Here is a 17,647-nt window from a genome sequence, read left to right on the forward strand (position 1 = left end):
AGGCTGGCAAACTGCGTCTCTTTAGCCACTTGAGTGCCACCGCCGCCATTGGGAACAGGCCGATGCCAAGTTCTCCCTGCTTTTCCGTGTGGGGCCGACCAACTCTCGCCACCCGCGTCAATTCTGATGTCGGAGAGGACGTTCTGGGCCAGCCAATCGCTGCCTGGCTGGCCCACAACGTCCTCTCCGATGTTAGAATTGACGTCGAGTGGCGAGAGTTGGTTGGCCCCGTAGGGAAGAGAAGCAGGGCGAACTCGGCGCCGGCCTGTTCCCGATAGCGGCAGTGGCAGCCTATTCCCCAGTGGTGGTGGCAGCATTTTCCCAATGGTGGTGGCATAGGGGAGGGCAAGGAGAAAGAAAGAAAGGGGGGGGGGGACAGGGAGCAAAAAAGAAAGAGGGCTGGGTGAAACAAAGAAAAATGGGGCACGGAGAGAGAGAGAAAGACAGACATACAGAATGAAAGGGGGTATGGAGAGAGAGAAAAAGAAAGAAGGGGCAGGGTGAAACAAAGAAAAAGTTTGGGGAGGGAATGAGGTCTGGAGGAGAGAAAGCATACAGGAGGCTGAAAAAAGGGAAGAAATATTGGATGCACAGTCAGAAGAATAAAGTGCAACCAGAGACTGATGAAATTAACAAAGGTAGGAAAATGATTTTATTTTCAATTTAGTGATCAAAATGTGTCCGTTTTGAGAATTTATATATGCTGTCTATATTTTGCACTATGGCCCCCTTTTACTAAACCGCAATAGCGTTTTTTAGCGCAGGGAGCCTATGAGCTTCAAGAGCAGCGTGGGGTATTCAGCGCAGGTCCCTGCGCTAAAAACCGCTATCGCGGTTTAGTAAAAAGGGAGGGGGAATATTTGTCTATTTTTGTATAGTTGTTACTGAGGTGACATTGCATAAAGTCATCTGCCTTGACCTTTTTGAAAACCCGCGGAATATAAATGATAATTAACATTTTCTCTGCGTACAGCGTGCTTTGTGTTTTTAAAATTTTATTGTTGGTAGATCATTTTGACTTGGCCACAAAGGTAAGGGGGAGGGAGGGGAGCTGATGAAAGAGTTTACCTTGACGTGGTTGCAGGCTTACAAATCTTTTGGTCAAAGAGTGCGGCGACAGAGAAAAGTATGTGTGTATTCGGCCCATGAATGAAATCATTAAAACATTATAAATTGCCAATAAATTGAAATGAAAACCAAAGGATTGTGAATCAAATTGATTCTCTGACAATACAAAGATTCCAACCTTTAAAAATGATGTTACATAGTTCAGGCAACTTTATAAAGAGTTTTTAGATACTAAAATCTTGTTATTAAGGTTTAATTGACGTGCTGACACTTTGAGGAAATTCTTTGGTTTTGTGCGGCAGTTTGGGCACTCGGGCTCAAAAAGGTTAGCCATCACTGTCCTAGGTCCATCAAGTCCAGTGATCCACACACGCGGAGGCCCCGCCAGGTGTACCCTGGCATAGTTTTACTCCCCATATCACTCTATGCTTCTCATAAGGAGATGTGCACCCCCTGTGCACCCCCTGGTAGTATCTAGTTTACCCTTACTCGTATCATTCTATGCCACTCATAAGAAGATGTACATCTAGCAAGAGTTTTAAAAAATACCTTAAATTTTAAAATTAAAACTAATACAAATCTAAAATTAGAAAAAAATAATAATATAAAAGGCAACATAAATAGACTGACACACTGGAAACGAGATGGGAGGAGAAAAGGGATGGAGTGACTTCCCAATGAGGAAAGGCTAAAGCATCTAGGGCTTTTCAGACTATGGACTTTTCCTCTAGGAAAATGTCCAAACCTTTCTTAAAACCAGCTACACTATCCGCTCTTGCCAGAACCTCTGGTTTTAAAAGTATTTCCCTGTAACTTCATTGAGTCTTTGTAATTTTTGATGGAGTGAAAAATCGATCCACTTGTACCCATTCTACTCCTCTCAGGAGTTTGAAGGTTTCAACCATATCTCCCCTCAGCCGTCTCTTTTCCAGGCCTTAACCTCTTTAGTCTTTCCTCATACGAGAGGAGTTCCATCCTCTTTATCATCTTGGTCGCTTTTCTTTGAACCTTTTCAAGCACCCGCCGACTTCAACTGATACAAAATACTGGAGTTAAACTCATTTACAAAGCTAAAATTATGACCACGTCACCCCACTTCTTCGTGGCTACCACCTTGGTCACCCCACTTCTTCATTGGCTACCAGATTCACATAGAACAACATATAAAATACTTTTACTAGTCTTCAAACTTAGGGCTCCTTTTATCAAGCTGTGATAGGCGGTTAACACGCGGAATACTGCGCATTCAACCGCCTACCGCGCTAGTCGCTAATGCCTCCATTGATGAGGCGTTATTTTTTTGGTGTGCTGCGGAGGTTAACATGTGATGAAATATCCGACGTGCTAACCCCCGTAGCACACCTCAATAAAAGGAGCCCTTAAACTCTCCTACTTTCCTGGACAAATATCTTATCCCACATGCTCCATCTAGGGTCCTTAGATCCTCCAACCAAAATCTATTAACAGTTCCCTCAATCAAAGATCTATACTACACCAGAAATTCCATTTTTTTCCATAACGGCTCCTTCCCTTTGGAACGCAATGCCACTGCACATCCGCTGCAAAAATTCTTAATACTGTAAACTGACCAGATACAGTGGTACCTCGGTTTACGAGTGCACCGGTTTGTGAGTGTTTTGCAAGACGAGCAAAACATTCGCAAAATCAGTGCCTCGGAAACCGAGCGCGCCTCGATTTGCGAGCGCCCCCACCCGCGAACCAGCACCCTCCCCCCGCGATCCGGCACTCGCCCGCCACCATCGGGCACCCCCCTGCCGTGATCGGGAACCCCCCGCCGCAACCTGAAGTCCCCCAGAGCCCTCTTCTTACTTTAATGTAGCACCGGCATGTCAGCCTCCTCTTCTGTATTGGCCTTGAGCATGTGCATGTGCATGTGCATGTGCCAGTGCTACATTAAAGTAAGAAGAGGGCTCTGGGGACCTCAGGTTGCGGCGGGGGATGCCTGATCACGGCGGAGGGGTGCCCGATCACGGCGGTGGGGTTGCCCGATGGCGGCGGGGGGGGGGGGTGTCCGATGGCGGGGCCTTCGGGGGGGGAGCAATGCTGGTTCTTGGGAGGGAGCAGCGCTGCTGGCTTCGGTGGGGGGGGGGGTGGAAACGTATCAAAGCGAGTTTCCATTATTTCCTATGGGGAAACTCGCTTTGATAAACGAGCATTTTGGATTACGAGCATGCTCCTGGAATGGATTATGCTTGTAATCCAAGGTATCACTGTACTTGTGATGGTCAGTATATCAAACTAAGAATAAACTTGGAAACTAGACCCGAATTGAATGCAATCGTCTAGGTGAAGTCGCACCATGGAGCGATACAGAGGCATTATATCAATCTTAGTCTTGTTAACCATCCCTTTTTTAATAGTCACAAATACAGAGAAATGCAGACACACATAATTCACATACATGAACACAGAGATAGACACAGTGGCTACAATGAGCAAGTGTTTTCTTATTTAGTAACACCAAATAAATATATTTTACATCAATATTTGATAAGAGCAAAGAACAAGAACAAAAGTTTGGGCTTACCAAATCAGATAAGGTGAGATTTTAAAGAGAAGAATGAGAGCTGTGATTTTAGATAAGAACTTCTCATGGGAAACTCACAAAGCAGCAAAGTCACTTTATTGGGATCAGTCAATAGAACATATGAACATAAGTAATACCTCTGCTGGGTCAGACCAGAGGTCCATCATGCCCAGCAGTTCACTCACGCAGCAGCCCATCAGGCCCAGGACCTGTATAGTAACCCTCTATCTATATCCTTCTATCCCCTTTTCCTTCAGAAAATTGTCCAATCCCTTCTTGAATTCCAATACCGTACCCTGTCCTATCGTGCCCTCTGGAAGCACATTCCAGGTGTCCACCACCCGTTGGGTGAAGAAGAACTTTCTAGCATTGGTTCTAAATCTGTCCCCTTTTAATTTTTCTGAATGCCCTCTCGTTCTTGTAGTTTTTGAAAGTTTGAAGAATCTGTCCCTCTCCACTTTCTTTATGCCCTTCATGATCTTGTAAGTCTCTATCATATCCCTTCATGATCTTGTAAGTCTCTATCATATCCCCTCTAAGTCTCCGCTTCTCTAGGGAAAAGAGCCCCAGTTTCTCCAATCTTTCAGTGTATGAAAGGTTTTCCATACCTTTTATCAAACATGTCACTCTCTTCTGAACTCTCTGGAGTATCGCCATATTCTTTTTTAGGTACGGCCACCAATATTGGACGCAGTACTCCAGATGTGGGCGTACCATCGCCCAATACAAAGGCAGGATAACTTCGTTCGTTCTGGTTGTAATACCCTGCTTGCTTATACCTAGCATTCTTTTCGCTTTCTTAACGCACTATGCCGACGCCTTTCTTACCTTGAATACGCTCCCCTTATATATCAGAGAAATTAAAGATCTGAATTTATTTAAAACCAACCTAAAAACATTCCTTTTTAAAGCATCTTTTAATATTTAAAACATATTCTTCTTTTAAACCAGTTTAATTTGATCATAAAATATTTCATTGTAAAGCGTCATTTACTTTTTAAAACAATTTTTTAAACCCCAATCCTAACGTTTTTTCCTCTACTTGTTTTCGCTTTCTTCTCTCCTGAGAAACAGCATTTTTGTAACTTTTAGCCACCTTTGTTCCTTCCCCATGTACCGCAGTTTGTCTGTATTGTGTCACAGTCCTATCCCTAAAGTGCCTCTTGCACCAGGGCAGGAGCTAATTAAACCTGTCCCAGGGATTCAGAGGGCTAACCATGGGGATAGGATTGTGACCAAGCCTAAGGGAAATCCTAGCTTGCCCTTTAATTCAGTCGGGGCTGATCTCCAGGGAGGAGAAGAGGAGGTTGAGAACAGCTTGCAACAGCCCCAGAGAGATTTCCTTCTCCCTGGCTTTCCCCAGCTGAAGGGAATGATTAGGCTCCCAAAGTCAGCTAGGGGAAATCGGCAGAAAGCTCCTCCCCCTCCAAGGGCAGGTCAGATTCCCCTGTGTACTTTAGAGACTGCTCTGAAAGGGAGGGAGGCAGTCTATCCGGGGCCAGCCCTGAAAAGGGTCTCTCCTGCTGAAGGTGTTACTGAGTCTCGGGACTGGGAAATGCAGGAGCCTGACACAGACCCTTTGGCCAACCAGCTACCCAGTGAGGAGGCTATGGAGTTTGGAGAAACTTTCAGTCTGCCTGAAGATGTGCAGATGGAAATCAGCTAAGTGGCAGGACTGGGAGTTGTAAAGTTTATGAGCCTCCTGGGTTTGGGATTTGCATTGTGTGGGAAAAGGTGTTTGATTCCTGGATGCCTTTGAAGGACTTGTGCTAGCAACACCTGTCCTGCTTGGGAGAAGCAGGAAGGAAAAAAAAAACAACGTTTTCCTTTTTCTTTGTTTGCAAGTGTAATGGTGTCAGCTATAGTTAAGCTGGCTGGGATTGTTGGATGGTGAAAGTCTTGAGGGAAGGCAGTTTGGGGGGAGAATCCACTGTACATCAGGTTGGGTTAGTGGGGCCATTAGTGGCAAGTCTGAAAATCAGATTATTTAATTAGTGGATTCGCTGAGCTCCTTCCCCTCCCCCAGCAGCTCCAGTTGGGCTGGCTGGGAAACAAGCCAGAAGGAGTTTAAGGCTTGTGCATTAGTTCTTTTGGAGCAATGCTCTGCTTATGGACTTTGTGTGCCACTAAAGAGAACTGGTGAATGTTTTTTTTTTTGTGATTGAAGATTTATGTTTATGATTACTTACCTGACTAAAGGTCCCGGTTGGCCTCTTTTGTTTTGAGCCATCCTAGCCTGAGTTCTCTGATATAAAGGATTGTGTTATAAGAGGGTGTCACTCTATCGGAGAATGCACCTTAATCATACCACCTAATAAAGGGGAAGTTTAAGGATTAAAGAAGTGACTCATTTTTGTCTTTTTGATTTGCTGACCAGACAGTGCATATTATCCAGCAGGACCTCCCTCCGTCTAGGGAGGCACGTCGGAGCAGCGCATATGTGAGTGTGGCCGGGCTAGCGTGAAAACACAGGTACCGGCTCCGCTACAATTGTCTGTTAGTGGATTCTTACCCCCCTTCTTAAGGTTGTATATAATATATTTTTAATTGTTACTCGCTTAGTATGTAATAAGCGATTTATCAAATTTAATAAAACTTGAAACTTGAAACTTTATTGTCTTGTTCACTAATACCTCCAAGTCCCTTTCTTGGGTACTCTCATTCAATGACAACCCTCCCATCGTGTAGCTCAGTGTTTCCCAAACCTGTCCTGGAGGACCTCCAGGCCAGTCGGGTTTTCAGGCTAGCCCTAATGAATATGCATGGAGCAGGTTTGCATGCCTGGCACCACCATTATATGCAGATCTCTCTCATGCATATTCATTAGGGCTATCCTGAAAACCCGACTGGCCTGGGGGTCCTCCAGGACAGGTTTGGGAACCACTGGTGTAGCTGTACCTTGGGTTTCTGTCAAACATAAATGCACATACACACAGAGGTAAACACGCATATAATAAGACATACAGACACAGATATGAACCCAGACACTGACATGCACACAGAGGTAGACACAGTGGCTACAAAGAGCAAGATTTTCTGATACAATAACACCAATTCAATACTTTTGACTTTGGCAATAGTTCAGAAAAACAAAAGCTTGGACTTACCGAAACATTAACCTAAAGGGAAGAATGAGAGCAGTGATATTAGAGAGGAACATCTCATGGGAGAGTCATACAGCAGCAAAGTCACTTTATTGGCATCAATCAATAGAGACAGACACACACATATACACAGAGGAAGACACAGTGGCTGAAGGATACTGGTTTGCTGTCAGATTTCTCCATATCCAATGGTTCTGAAACTGGAGACATAGCCCACCACGAGCTCTCCGCAACCATCTGTGCAACTGAGTGTAGGAGGGTAGTTGCTCCGTCAAGACTTGTAAATAATTATTATTAGTATTTTTTGGAACTTCCACCACATTTAGAACCCACCAACTTCTTCAGAGGCATTTCCCCAATAAGATAATAAAAAAAAGCCACTGCCACTCATGAATTCAAACTCTCTGTCTAATATGCCAGTACCAAAATTCAGCAGCAGGAGCTTCTGGGTACTTAGTTAATAATTATCAAATTATAAGTATTAATAATATAGAGTTTCCCTTTTTTTACTTGCTGTGATGGCAGCAATAGGATTCCATCACCTTGCAGAGTCAAAATATGGCCCCGAGGGGAGGGAACAAGAGAAGAAGAACGTGGCCCAATAAAATCTTCTCAACGGTGCAGCCTTCAGAGTCCCTGCGTGGGAACCAACGTCCCAGTGTGGCTTTCCTATTAGCCGCTGAAAGCACCCACGTCCCAACACTTACCTGGGATATTATTGATTGCTGCCAATGCTGGGGTGCAGCCAGTTGAGCTGGAATGGCACTTCCCTCCCCCGCTGGAACAGAAGCAGGGCCCTGAGGGGAAGGAGCCATAAAAATCACTGGCATTTTCTCCGTGCCGGTTTGTAGTGAAATTGGAGGCATAGATATCGGGGGGGCGTGTCCGAGCTCTAGACAAGATGGATGCCTGAATCTTGTTCTCCTCCTTTATTTTCCTATTTTTGAAAGCCAGTCTTATATTATTTAATTAAAGTGAATACTGTTTTAGTTATACGGATAGCAGAGAATGTCAGCGTCGAAGCCGTGTAAGATGGATGTGACACCCAGCTCAACTGCAGGTCTAAAACGCACTAAACCTGATCCACCAACTCCAGAAAAATTAACACCAGAGAAAAAGGCTGCAACTGCCAGTGATATTGTGCTTGATGAGCTTCGAGCCCTCAGAGATCTCACAACAAAGCACTTTGAAACTACAAAGGAACTGAAGGATGATCTGGCGGAGATCAATTCTTCCCTATCAAATTTTCAGCTCCGAATAGAGAAGCTGGAGACACGTGCTGACTCTGCAGCCTTGGACTTGGCACAATATCAAAGCCTCACTGACAAGCATATTAAAAAACTGGAACAAGACCTGGAAGACCTGGCTAATCGTAGCCGTAGGAATAATCTTCGTATTATTGGTTTAAAGGAAGGAAAGGAGGGAAATGATATCAATGCTTTCTTACAGAAATGGCTGCCTGAAGTACTTCAAATGGACCCTGCATGCACTATTGATATTGAACGGTCTCACCGGGTGCCCTCCCGCCTGAAACAAAATCAGCTTTTTCCTCGTCCAATTGTACTCAAGCTCCTGCGTTTCCCTCAGGCACTTCAACTACTTACTGCTGCAAGATCACATCCTGGTCTCATCGTTGATGGAAAGAAAATTTTTATAGTTCCAGATTTGGCTCCAACAACCTCCAGGAAGAGAAAGTCTTTCCTTGCACTGAGACCGAAGCTCAAATCAATGGGAGCCCGCTACGGTCTTCAGTACCCAGCCCGTATGATAGTTACTATTAATAACACTACTAAAGTGTTCGACTCGCCAGATCTGCTTCAAGAGTACCTCGACCAGATTCAAATGAAGAACCCGGGAACCTGATCTACTTGTCCTGCTTCTGACTCTCTGATATTACCCGATGCTGGACTTTCGTTTCAGTTCTCATGTTCTGCCTTCCAGTTTACATTTTTTTGAACTTTGAACTGTTCTCTCGAGTTCCTGCTTCGAGTTGTGGACTTCTCACTGTTTTTACCATTACAAAGTGTTTACCCTTTCTCATAAAATTGTTTATTTCTAGTTCACATGTATTTTCCTGCCTCCATTTTGAGCCGTCTCTTTCTCTCCCCTGTCTTCTATGTCTTTTCCCGCGCTTGCCCTGACTCCATTTTCTGCCCAATACTTTTCGGCACTACATGTTTTAAATGCCATAATACCTTTCTTTTATGATCTATACACTTTAATCCAATTTTTTCTTGTCTCTAGTTACCTCTTTATTATCCTTTCGGGTATCTCCTTTCTCCTTTCCCTTGCTGCCGAGTCTTGCTTTTTCCCTTCATGCTGTTGTGTACTGTTGGTCTGTGACTCGCCCTGAAACTGGTAATCGATATATCTGTTTACTGATTGCTTCTCTCCTCACGTGCTGTTGTGTATTGTTGGTATGTGCCTCGCCCTGAAACTGGTAATCGATATATCTGTTTACTGATTGCTTTTCTCCTCAAGTCTTGCTTTTTCCCTTGGTGCTGTTGTGAATTGTTGATCTGTGCCTGCCCTGAAACTGGTAATCGATAAATCTGTTTACTGATTGCTTTTCTCCTTTTCTCTTTATATCTTGTACTGCTTATTATTTTTATTTCCAGAGTGCTTACTTTTTGCTGCTCCTGAAATGTATGCTTTTTTTTTTTTTATAAGGATTGCTGGCTTATAATAAATTCCTCTTGTTTTTGCTCCGTTTTTTCCTGAAATACTTTTCTCTTACACATGTTGGATTCTGCAATTTTCTTATTCATATTTTATGTCTTTGTGCTGTTACCTCGATGTCTTCCCTCTTTTGGTTCCTACTTAGTTTATTATCGCTCTCTTTTTTTGTCATGTTCTGATTTCCTTTTAAATCTGCCATTGTGCAAGCTTTTTATAATAGTAACCTTATTTTATCATTCCTTTTGTATGAATTTTGCCTGCTAATCTAATTTATGCACTGGTTGACCATTTTACCCTTTTTACTGCTTAGAGATGATTTAATATTGCTTGCTGCCATGATTTTGAATGTTTTTAACTCTGCTGCTTAGAATGCTTTTTACAATTAGTGACCTTTATTTTTATGTTTCCTCCAATATTCTAAGTACTGGTCATCCATATTAACTTTCTTCCTATCTCAAAATGATTTCATTTTGCTTACTGCCATGGCTTTGATTGTTTTTGACCCTGCTGTTTTCCCATGCTTTTACAATAGTGATCTTTATTCTTATGCTTCCTCCTATATAAATTGTTCCTGCTTATCTCCTCCATGCACGGATCAACCATATTACCCTTCTTGCTATATTGTGAACATTTATTATTGCTTACTGCTCTGCTTTGACTGTTTTTAATCCTACTGTTTAGCATGCTTTCTACAATAGTGACCCTTATTTTTATGCTTATCCCAGTATGAATTGTTCCTGTATATTTACTCCAAGCACTGATTGATTGTATTAACTTTCTTCCTATGTTGAGATGCTTTCCTATTGCTTACTGTCATGATTTTGAATGGGTTTCTTTTGTTGTTGTTGTTGTTAACCTTGCCTCTTAACATGCTTTTTAATGTAGTGACCCTTATTTTTATACTTCCTTACAAATGTATTGTTTCTGCTTCTTTGACACATGCTCTGATTGACCATATTACCCCCTTTCCTGTTTTTTGCTAAACTGAGGTGATTTATTACTGCCTACTGCCATGAATTTATTTGTTTTTAACTCCTACACATATGACTTCCACCTTATTGTATATTATATGAGTTAATTTAATATTTTGTCTTCTCTATCCCTATTATTGTGTATTACACTGTCTTTCGTTTTCTTTTTATGAGAAAAAAAGGGAAAAACAAACAAAAAAAAAAACCCAAAAGGGGATGGAGTAACCTTATTTAGTTTACAATACTCTGATGAAATTTACCTACTCCTTCCAAAAGGAATTGTTTGTCATGATACTATTATACGAATTATTTTCATTACTTGCCAACATGAATTCTATTAATATGTGATCTTTATTTAGTTTCCTTATATGCTTTCAGAATTGCATTAATTTGTACAACCTTTAATTAATTTTGATATTTTCTCCTAATCAATTTCTCACATTGATTATACTTGCTCTTGTCTTTCTATTTTTCTTCTCCCCTTCCTTTTCTTCTCTCCTGACTGCTCAATCACTACAATGTCATACTTTATACTTATTATTTTATTTCTACTTTCGTTATACTATTGACTGACATTAATTGCTTTTTCCTTAGCATATTTGCTACTGCTCTAAATGAATTGTTCACTTTCCCTAATTCACTCTCTTTTTACTTATGAAATAAATCTATTTTTAAAAAAAATATATTTATACTCTACATAGTATATTATCCTCTATCTTTTTCTATTACTATTCTTACTATCTGGATTAATAATCTCCTAAAATTCTACCCTTGTTCTTTTTGTATTTTTGTCTTCTGGCTTCCCCTAACTTATATACTAGTTTTTGGAGGTTGTCTTTTTGTTCAGGTGTCCCTTGCCTAGTTGCTTTTCCCCCTTTCTCTTTTCTACTGCAATTTGGCTGAGCTTCCCCTAGCTCTCTATGCCTTCACTGACTTTTTTCCCTCAGAGGCTCTTTCCTACTTTTTTCTTCTCTTCCTGGTCTTCTATGCTGCAGTATCTTCATTATATATGCCTCTTACTATATCAACATGGCCCCGAATGACTTGATTTCTAAATTGTCCTTTGTTTCCTGGAATGTTAATGGCTTACGACATCCGGTTAAGCGGAAAAAAATTTTTACTCACCTTAAAAAACTCAAGCCCTCCATTGTATTCTTACAAGAAACACATATCTCTCAACTCTCTCACTTTATAAGCGCCAATGATTGGTTAACTTTTATTGCTGAAGCTCCGGCGATGGGTAGGAAACATGGCGTAGCAATCTTAACACATAAAAATATTACTTTACAACTCCTAGACACAAAATACGACGCAGATGGCAGATGGTTGATTGTTAGAGCTAACATCTTTTCTCAAGAGGTCCTTCTTATCAATATATATGCACCTAATATTGACTCTCCTGAATTCTTTATCCAACTATTTCATACCATTTCGGAATTTGATGCTCTTCCTATTATTATGGCAGGTGATTTCAATCTGCCCCTTGATATTTGGTTGGATAGGCACTCTTCCTCTTTTCTCACTCCATCTAAAGCTAATATTACCTTACACTCTTTTCTGAAACAATATGACTTAGCTGAGCCTTGGAGGTTGCAGCATCCAGATAGTAGAGACTACACTTATTTTTCTTCTCCGCACAATAGCTACTCAAGGATTGATTATTTTCTTATCTCTTCTTTGCTATTACCTAATCTAGTCTCCTCTAACATTCATTCTATTGTACTCTCTGATCATGCTCCTATTTCTTTTGAAATAACTTGGGCTGCAATGACTGCAACTAGATCTCCTCTTTGGCGCTTACCTAACCACTTACTATCTGATGACTCAGTTCGACAGCGAATCGCCAAATTTATTGATGAATTCTTCCACTTTAACAATACTGATTCATTAGATCCTTTAGTTATCTGGGAAGCTTTCAAAGTCTCCTTAAGAGGTGAGCTAATTTCGTGTCAAGCTTACAAATTGAAACAAGATAGACTGGAACAACAAAATCTTGACCTTCAAATTAAACTCCGTGAACGAGACTTTTTTCATTCTAATGATAAGACTCTGTTGCCTGAAATCTATAGACTGAAGTATTCTTATAATAAGATAGCTAGTGTAGCGGCACAGCAAGATATTTTCACTACTTCCACCAAGTATTATCTGGAAATGAACAAAAGTAGTAAAATGCTTGCTCATTATCTTAAACGGAAGAGAACCAAAGTACAGATTTCCGCTATTAAAACCTCGGAGGGGAAGATTCTTTCTTCTCACTCTGATATCTCTTCTGCTTTTCATACATTTTATTCCCAACTTTACTCATCTGACGTTCCACATCACTCCTCTGTGGCTGATCAATTCCTAGCTTCACTACTACCTCCAAAACTTAGAGCACCCGACTCTAAAGCACTCCAATGTCCTTTCGACTCTTCCGAAATCCTTCAGGCAATTAAGCATCTTTCTTCTGGAAAGTCACCAGGATCTGATGGTATAACAGTAGAATTTTACAAACTTTTCCAAGATAAATTTTCTCACACGCTTGCTTCCTTATTTAATTCTCTAACACCTCAGAATGTCTCCAAAAGTCGCTTCTTGGATGCTGTAATCACAGTCCTTCCTAAACCTGGTAAGGACCCTCATCTAGTTGCAAATTATCGACCTATTTCATTACTTAATGTAGATTATAAGATTTATGCTACCATTCTTTCCTCTAGGCTTCAACAATCTATGAGCTCACTGATTTCTACTCATCAAGTTGGATTTATGCCGGGTAGGCTTATCACAGATAATTCCCGTCTTTTCTTTCACCTCGCTTCCCTTGCACATACTGCTAAAGACCCCTGCATAGCCTTGTCACTAGATGCTGAAAAAGCATTTGATAGAGTTGAATGGTCGCATCTCTTTAGAACTCTCCATTGGTTCGGATTTCCACCCCAATTTATAGACTATGTCAAAATTCTTTACTCTTCCCCGAAGGCCTCTATAATTACCAATAATGTATTATCAGCCTCCTTTTCATTACATAGGGGCACTAGACAAGGTTGTCCCCTTTCCCCTTACCTTTTCAATATAGCTCTAGAACCTCTTCTTCTTGCCATCAATTCTTGTGAAAAAATATCTGGTATAGTTCATAATGATTCTGAATATAAATTGTCTGCATACGCAGACGATGTGCTGCTTTACCTCACCAATCCTGATTGTTCTCTTCCGGCTTTGTTTGACTTAATTCACTCCTTTTCCATATTTTCTGGATATAAGCTCAACCAACATAAAACTGAAGTTTTACCTCTAAATGCTCACTCCCTTCCGGCCATGGTTCAACCATATCACCTTCTTTGGTCTCCCTCTCACATCCGATATTTGGGAATCGATCTCTATCCTACTCTGTCTGCTACGATTCATCACAATAGTGATCACCTTATCTCCTTCACTAAATCTCTACTGCAATCTTGGCACCCTCTACATCTTTCCTGGTGGGGCAGAATAGAAACTATTAAAATGGTTGTTGCTCCTAAAATTAATTTTATACTTAGTATGATTCCAAGATTATTCTCAAACTCATTTTACAAATCCATTGATAAACATATCTCCAATTTCATTTGGAGTAGTAAACCTCCCAAAATTGCCCTTAAAAAATTAAAGGCCCCAAAAGATAGAGCAGGAGTTTTATTACCTGACTTTTTCACTTATCACAAAGCTTTTATACTACAGCAATCTAGCCGCTGGCTCTCTCTGACCCCTGATTATTGTCCTCTTTGGTTAGATCTGGAGCACACCTTATGTACCTTTTCTCCTTCACTTGTTGCCTTATTGACATCTCACGCTCGCCTTCTTAAGACTAATCTTATTATTTCTCAATCAGTGTCGTGTTTGCTTGAATTAGACAAATCACTGGATATTTCTATTACTACGTCTCCTTTAATCTCTATTTGGCACAATCCACATTTCCTAATAGCCAAAAAACCTTTTCTTTGGCCTCAATGGGCAAAACTTGGGATCTGGTCCCTAGCTGACATCTGCACACCGACCTTGCAACTTCTCACTTTTGCAGAGCTATGCAACAAATTTTCTCTCCCGCCTTCGGCGTTTTACCAATGGGTACAACTCACTAGTGTCATTAAGAAATCTAAGATCCTACCTACACTTTCTACGGGAACCCCCTCTCTGCTCATTCTCTGTTCTAAACTTCTTGCTAGTGGTCACACAGCATCACAATTTTATAAATTATCTATTTCACATATGATACACTCAGACGCTTCTCTACATAAATGTTGGGAACTTGATCTTGGACATCCAATTCATAACAAACAATGGACAAACCTCTGGTCTAAAACTCTTAGAACCATTTCATCTGCAAATTCGATTCAATCTATGTTCTTTTTACACCACAGGACAAATTGGACACCTCAAAAACTTCATATAGCTGGCCTTCTCCCCTCCAATCACTGTTGGAACTGTAAGTCCCATCCTGGCACCTTACTCCATATGATATCTGAATGTCCTCTTCTACGAACCTTCTGGTCTGAAATATGGGCTATTTTTCGCTCAATCTTTAAACTCAACTTTGATCTTTCTTCTGCTATCATCGTACTGAAATCAGAGGCTCCTAATTTGAATATTCCCCCGTCTCAGCGCTCTTTATTTGACACGCTACTCATTATCGCTCTACGTCTTATTCTTTCCAATTGGAAATCATTTGATTCGCTCTCAGTACATTTCTGGTTCCAATCGGTACTACTTCAACATAAACGTGAGTCATTGATTTCCTCCATTTCGCCCCTGTCTTCTAAATTCTCTACTAAATGGGCCGCTTTTATAGACTATTTGGATTCTCTTTAGATCCATATTCTCATTTTATAATTATATCTCTTTCCATTTTTCTATTTTTCTAATTTACTGCTGTTCTCTTCTCTCTTCTTTCTCTTTCTCTCCTCTTCTTGGGCCTCTGAGGGATCTCTCCTTTCTCTTTCTCCCTTCTTTCCATTAGATTGATTGTTCCCTCCCTACCTGCTGCCCTCTTTGCTCATCTCTTTTGATTTCCTTCCTTTCCTCCCTCGCCTATCTACCCTACTTTATTGCTCCCCTATGATATTTTATCAATTATTCTATTATTAAAATTTGTGTATTTGACTTGCTTCTTAAATTTCGTACATTGATATTAATTTGTTTATTCTGAAGCTTGTTGATGCTATTGTTGTTCCATTGTCTGTTAACTTTTCTGTCCCTTCTTGTGTTATATAAACTTTCAATAAATTTTCATGGTGAAGGAGGCATAGATATCTTAACTTCTAAAGTCTCCATGGTCCTAGCGGCTGCTATGTGAGAAAACGAGGCTGGCAAGTCTGTAAGGGCAACAGACCCACGCTTGTTCTGAAGAAGGGCTTGTTAGGTTTTCCTTCTTTTTTTTAGCGATTGTTGTTCTAGCCAAAAATACTTGTGATTAGTTGTCACAGGCAAAAAACTGGCAGTTGAAGAAATCAGTTTCTCTGTCTCTGAAGAACTGTGACTATTTGACTGGTGTAGTATGATTTTCTTTTTTCTTTTAGCTTTTGTTTGTATTGTTTGTTCAGTATTGTCCAGGTTGTTTTTGTGTGTTCTTGGTTGTCTTTTCACCATTCTCTTTCAAGACGTCTGCATTGTCATTTGAGTTGTAGTAGTTCATTGTCAAATCATTTGTCTGAGCGTCTTCAGATTCTGTTTTTTATTTGTGGTTGTGTCATGTCTTCAAGGATGGCTGTGCTTAGAGTGTGCCAGTGGTTTAGGAAATCCTTGTGGTTGCCATCTTAGATCATGGTGTCTACTTTGTTCCAGAATGTAAGTGGGTCGATCTTTTTGTGTGTTTGTGTGGTTATTTTGTTTGGTCTTGCCCTGTGTCCAATTGATTTTGAAGGTGTATCTTTAGTGGTCTGACCAGAGGGTGCAAGACCAAGTTCCATTTGTGGTGTGTATTTCTTGAGTGGTGGATGTTTGGGACATGAAGGCTATGTTGAGTTGGTAGCCCTTTTTGTGTGTGGTTTGTGGGTCCAGGATTCTGTAGGAAAGTGTTTTGAGGAATGCGAGGAGGTTTTCGGTTTGATTGGAAGATTTGCCTTCTAGGTGCAGGTTAAGATCACCTAGGATTAGGTTGTATGTTGATGTGAGGGAGTTTCTGAGAATAAATTCTTCGGATTCTGATTTTGCAAAGTTCCATTTTCCTTGTATTATGTAGCTAAATAAGCATGTTAGTGTTCCTTTGAGTGTGGGGCTCGATAGTTGGCATGAGAGTAGATTCATGTGTGGGGTGGAGGCTTTGTCCTGTAGGGCTATATTTAGAGTGTTTTTGGCTAGGATGGCTAGTCCTCCACCTTGTTTTTTGACTCTGCAAACTACTTGTATTTTGTAGCCTTGTGGACACACTTCTGTTATTCTGAGGTTGGCGTCTGAGGTTAGCCATGTTTCTGTGAGGAGTTTTTCTGTTTCTATCCAGTCCCTTATATTATCAGTTTTTGGGCCTAGGGATCTGATGTTCATGTATGCGCATTTTATTGATGTAAATTCTGTTTTAGTGTTACTTGAAGTTTTTGGGTAGATGAGGTAGTTTGCTTGGGGGTTGGTTTGTTCCTGGGATGGTTTCGGGAGGCGTTTGTAGGTCTTCTCCCCCAGGTCTGGGGAATCCTGTGGTGCATGCAGGAGGAGCAGTCAACCACGTTTATATGGTATCTCCCTGCTGGGTGGTGGTTTGTATTACTTGTTACTAAAACTGGAATTAGAGAGTTATACTTTCCTTTTGCTTTCCGGTTTGTTAGCATAAAGAGTAACATAGTAACATAGTAGATGACGGCAGATAAAGACCCGAATGGTCCATCCAGTCTGCCCAACCTGATTCAATTTAAAAAATTTTTTTTTTATTTTTTTTCTTCTTTGCTATTTCTGGGCGAGAATCCAAAGCTTTACCCGGTACTGTGCTTGGGTTCCAACTGCCGAAATCTCTGTTAAGACTTACTCCAGCCCATCTACACCCTCCCAGCCATTGAAGCCCTCCCCTGCCCATCCTCCTCCAAACGGCCATGCACAGACACAGACCGTACAAGTCTGCCCAGTAACTGGCCTAGTTCAATCTTTAATATTATTTTCTGATTCTAAATCTTCTGTGTTCATCCCACACTTCTTTGAACTCAGTCACAGTTTTACTCTCCACCACCTCTCTCGGGAGCGCATTCCAGGCATCCACCACCCTCTCCGTAAAGTAGAATTTCCTAACATTGCCCCTGAATCTACCACCCCTCAACCTCAAATTATGTCCTCTGGTTTTACCA

At 41.1% G+C, this 17,647-nt stretch overlaps 1 long non-coding RNA gene across 1 annotated transcript in view; it reads right to left on the reverse strand.

Moving 5' to 3' along the window:
- LOC117354754 overlaps positions 1-6,949 on the reverse strand; it is a 739,456-nt gene extending 732,507 nt beyond the window's left edge. Inside the window, exon 1 of the long non-coding RNA XR_004538240.1 lies at positions 6,724-6,949. This is a non-coding gene — a long non-coding RNA (uncharacterized LOC117354754). The remainder of the gene's footprint in view (positions 1-6,723) is intronic.
- Between the last annotated feature and the right edge of the window lie 10,698 nt (positions 6,950-17,647).

The sequence above is a fragment of the Geotrypetes seraphini genome, chromosome 2 (genome assembly GCF_902459505.1).
Source record: "Geotrypetes seraphini chromosome 2, aGeoSer1.1, whole genome shotgun sequence".
In the NCBI taxonomy this organism is placed as follows: domain Eukaryota; kingdom Metazoa; phylum Chordata; class Amphibia; order Gymnophiona; family Dermophiidae; genus Geotrypetes; species Geotrypetes seraphini.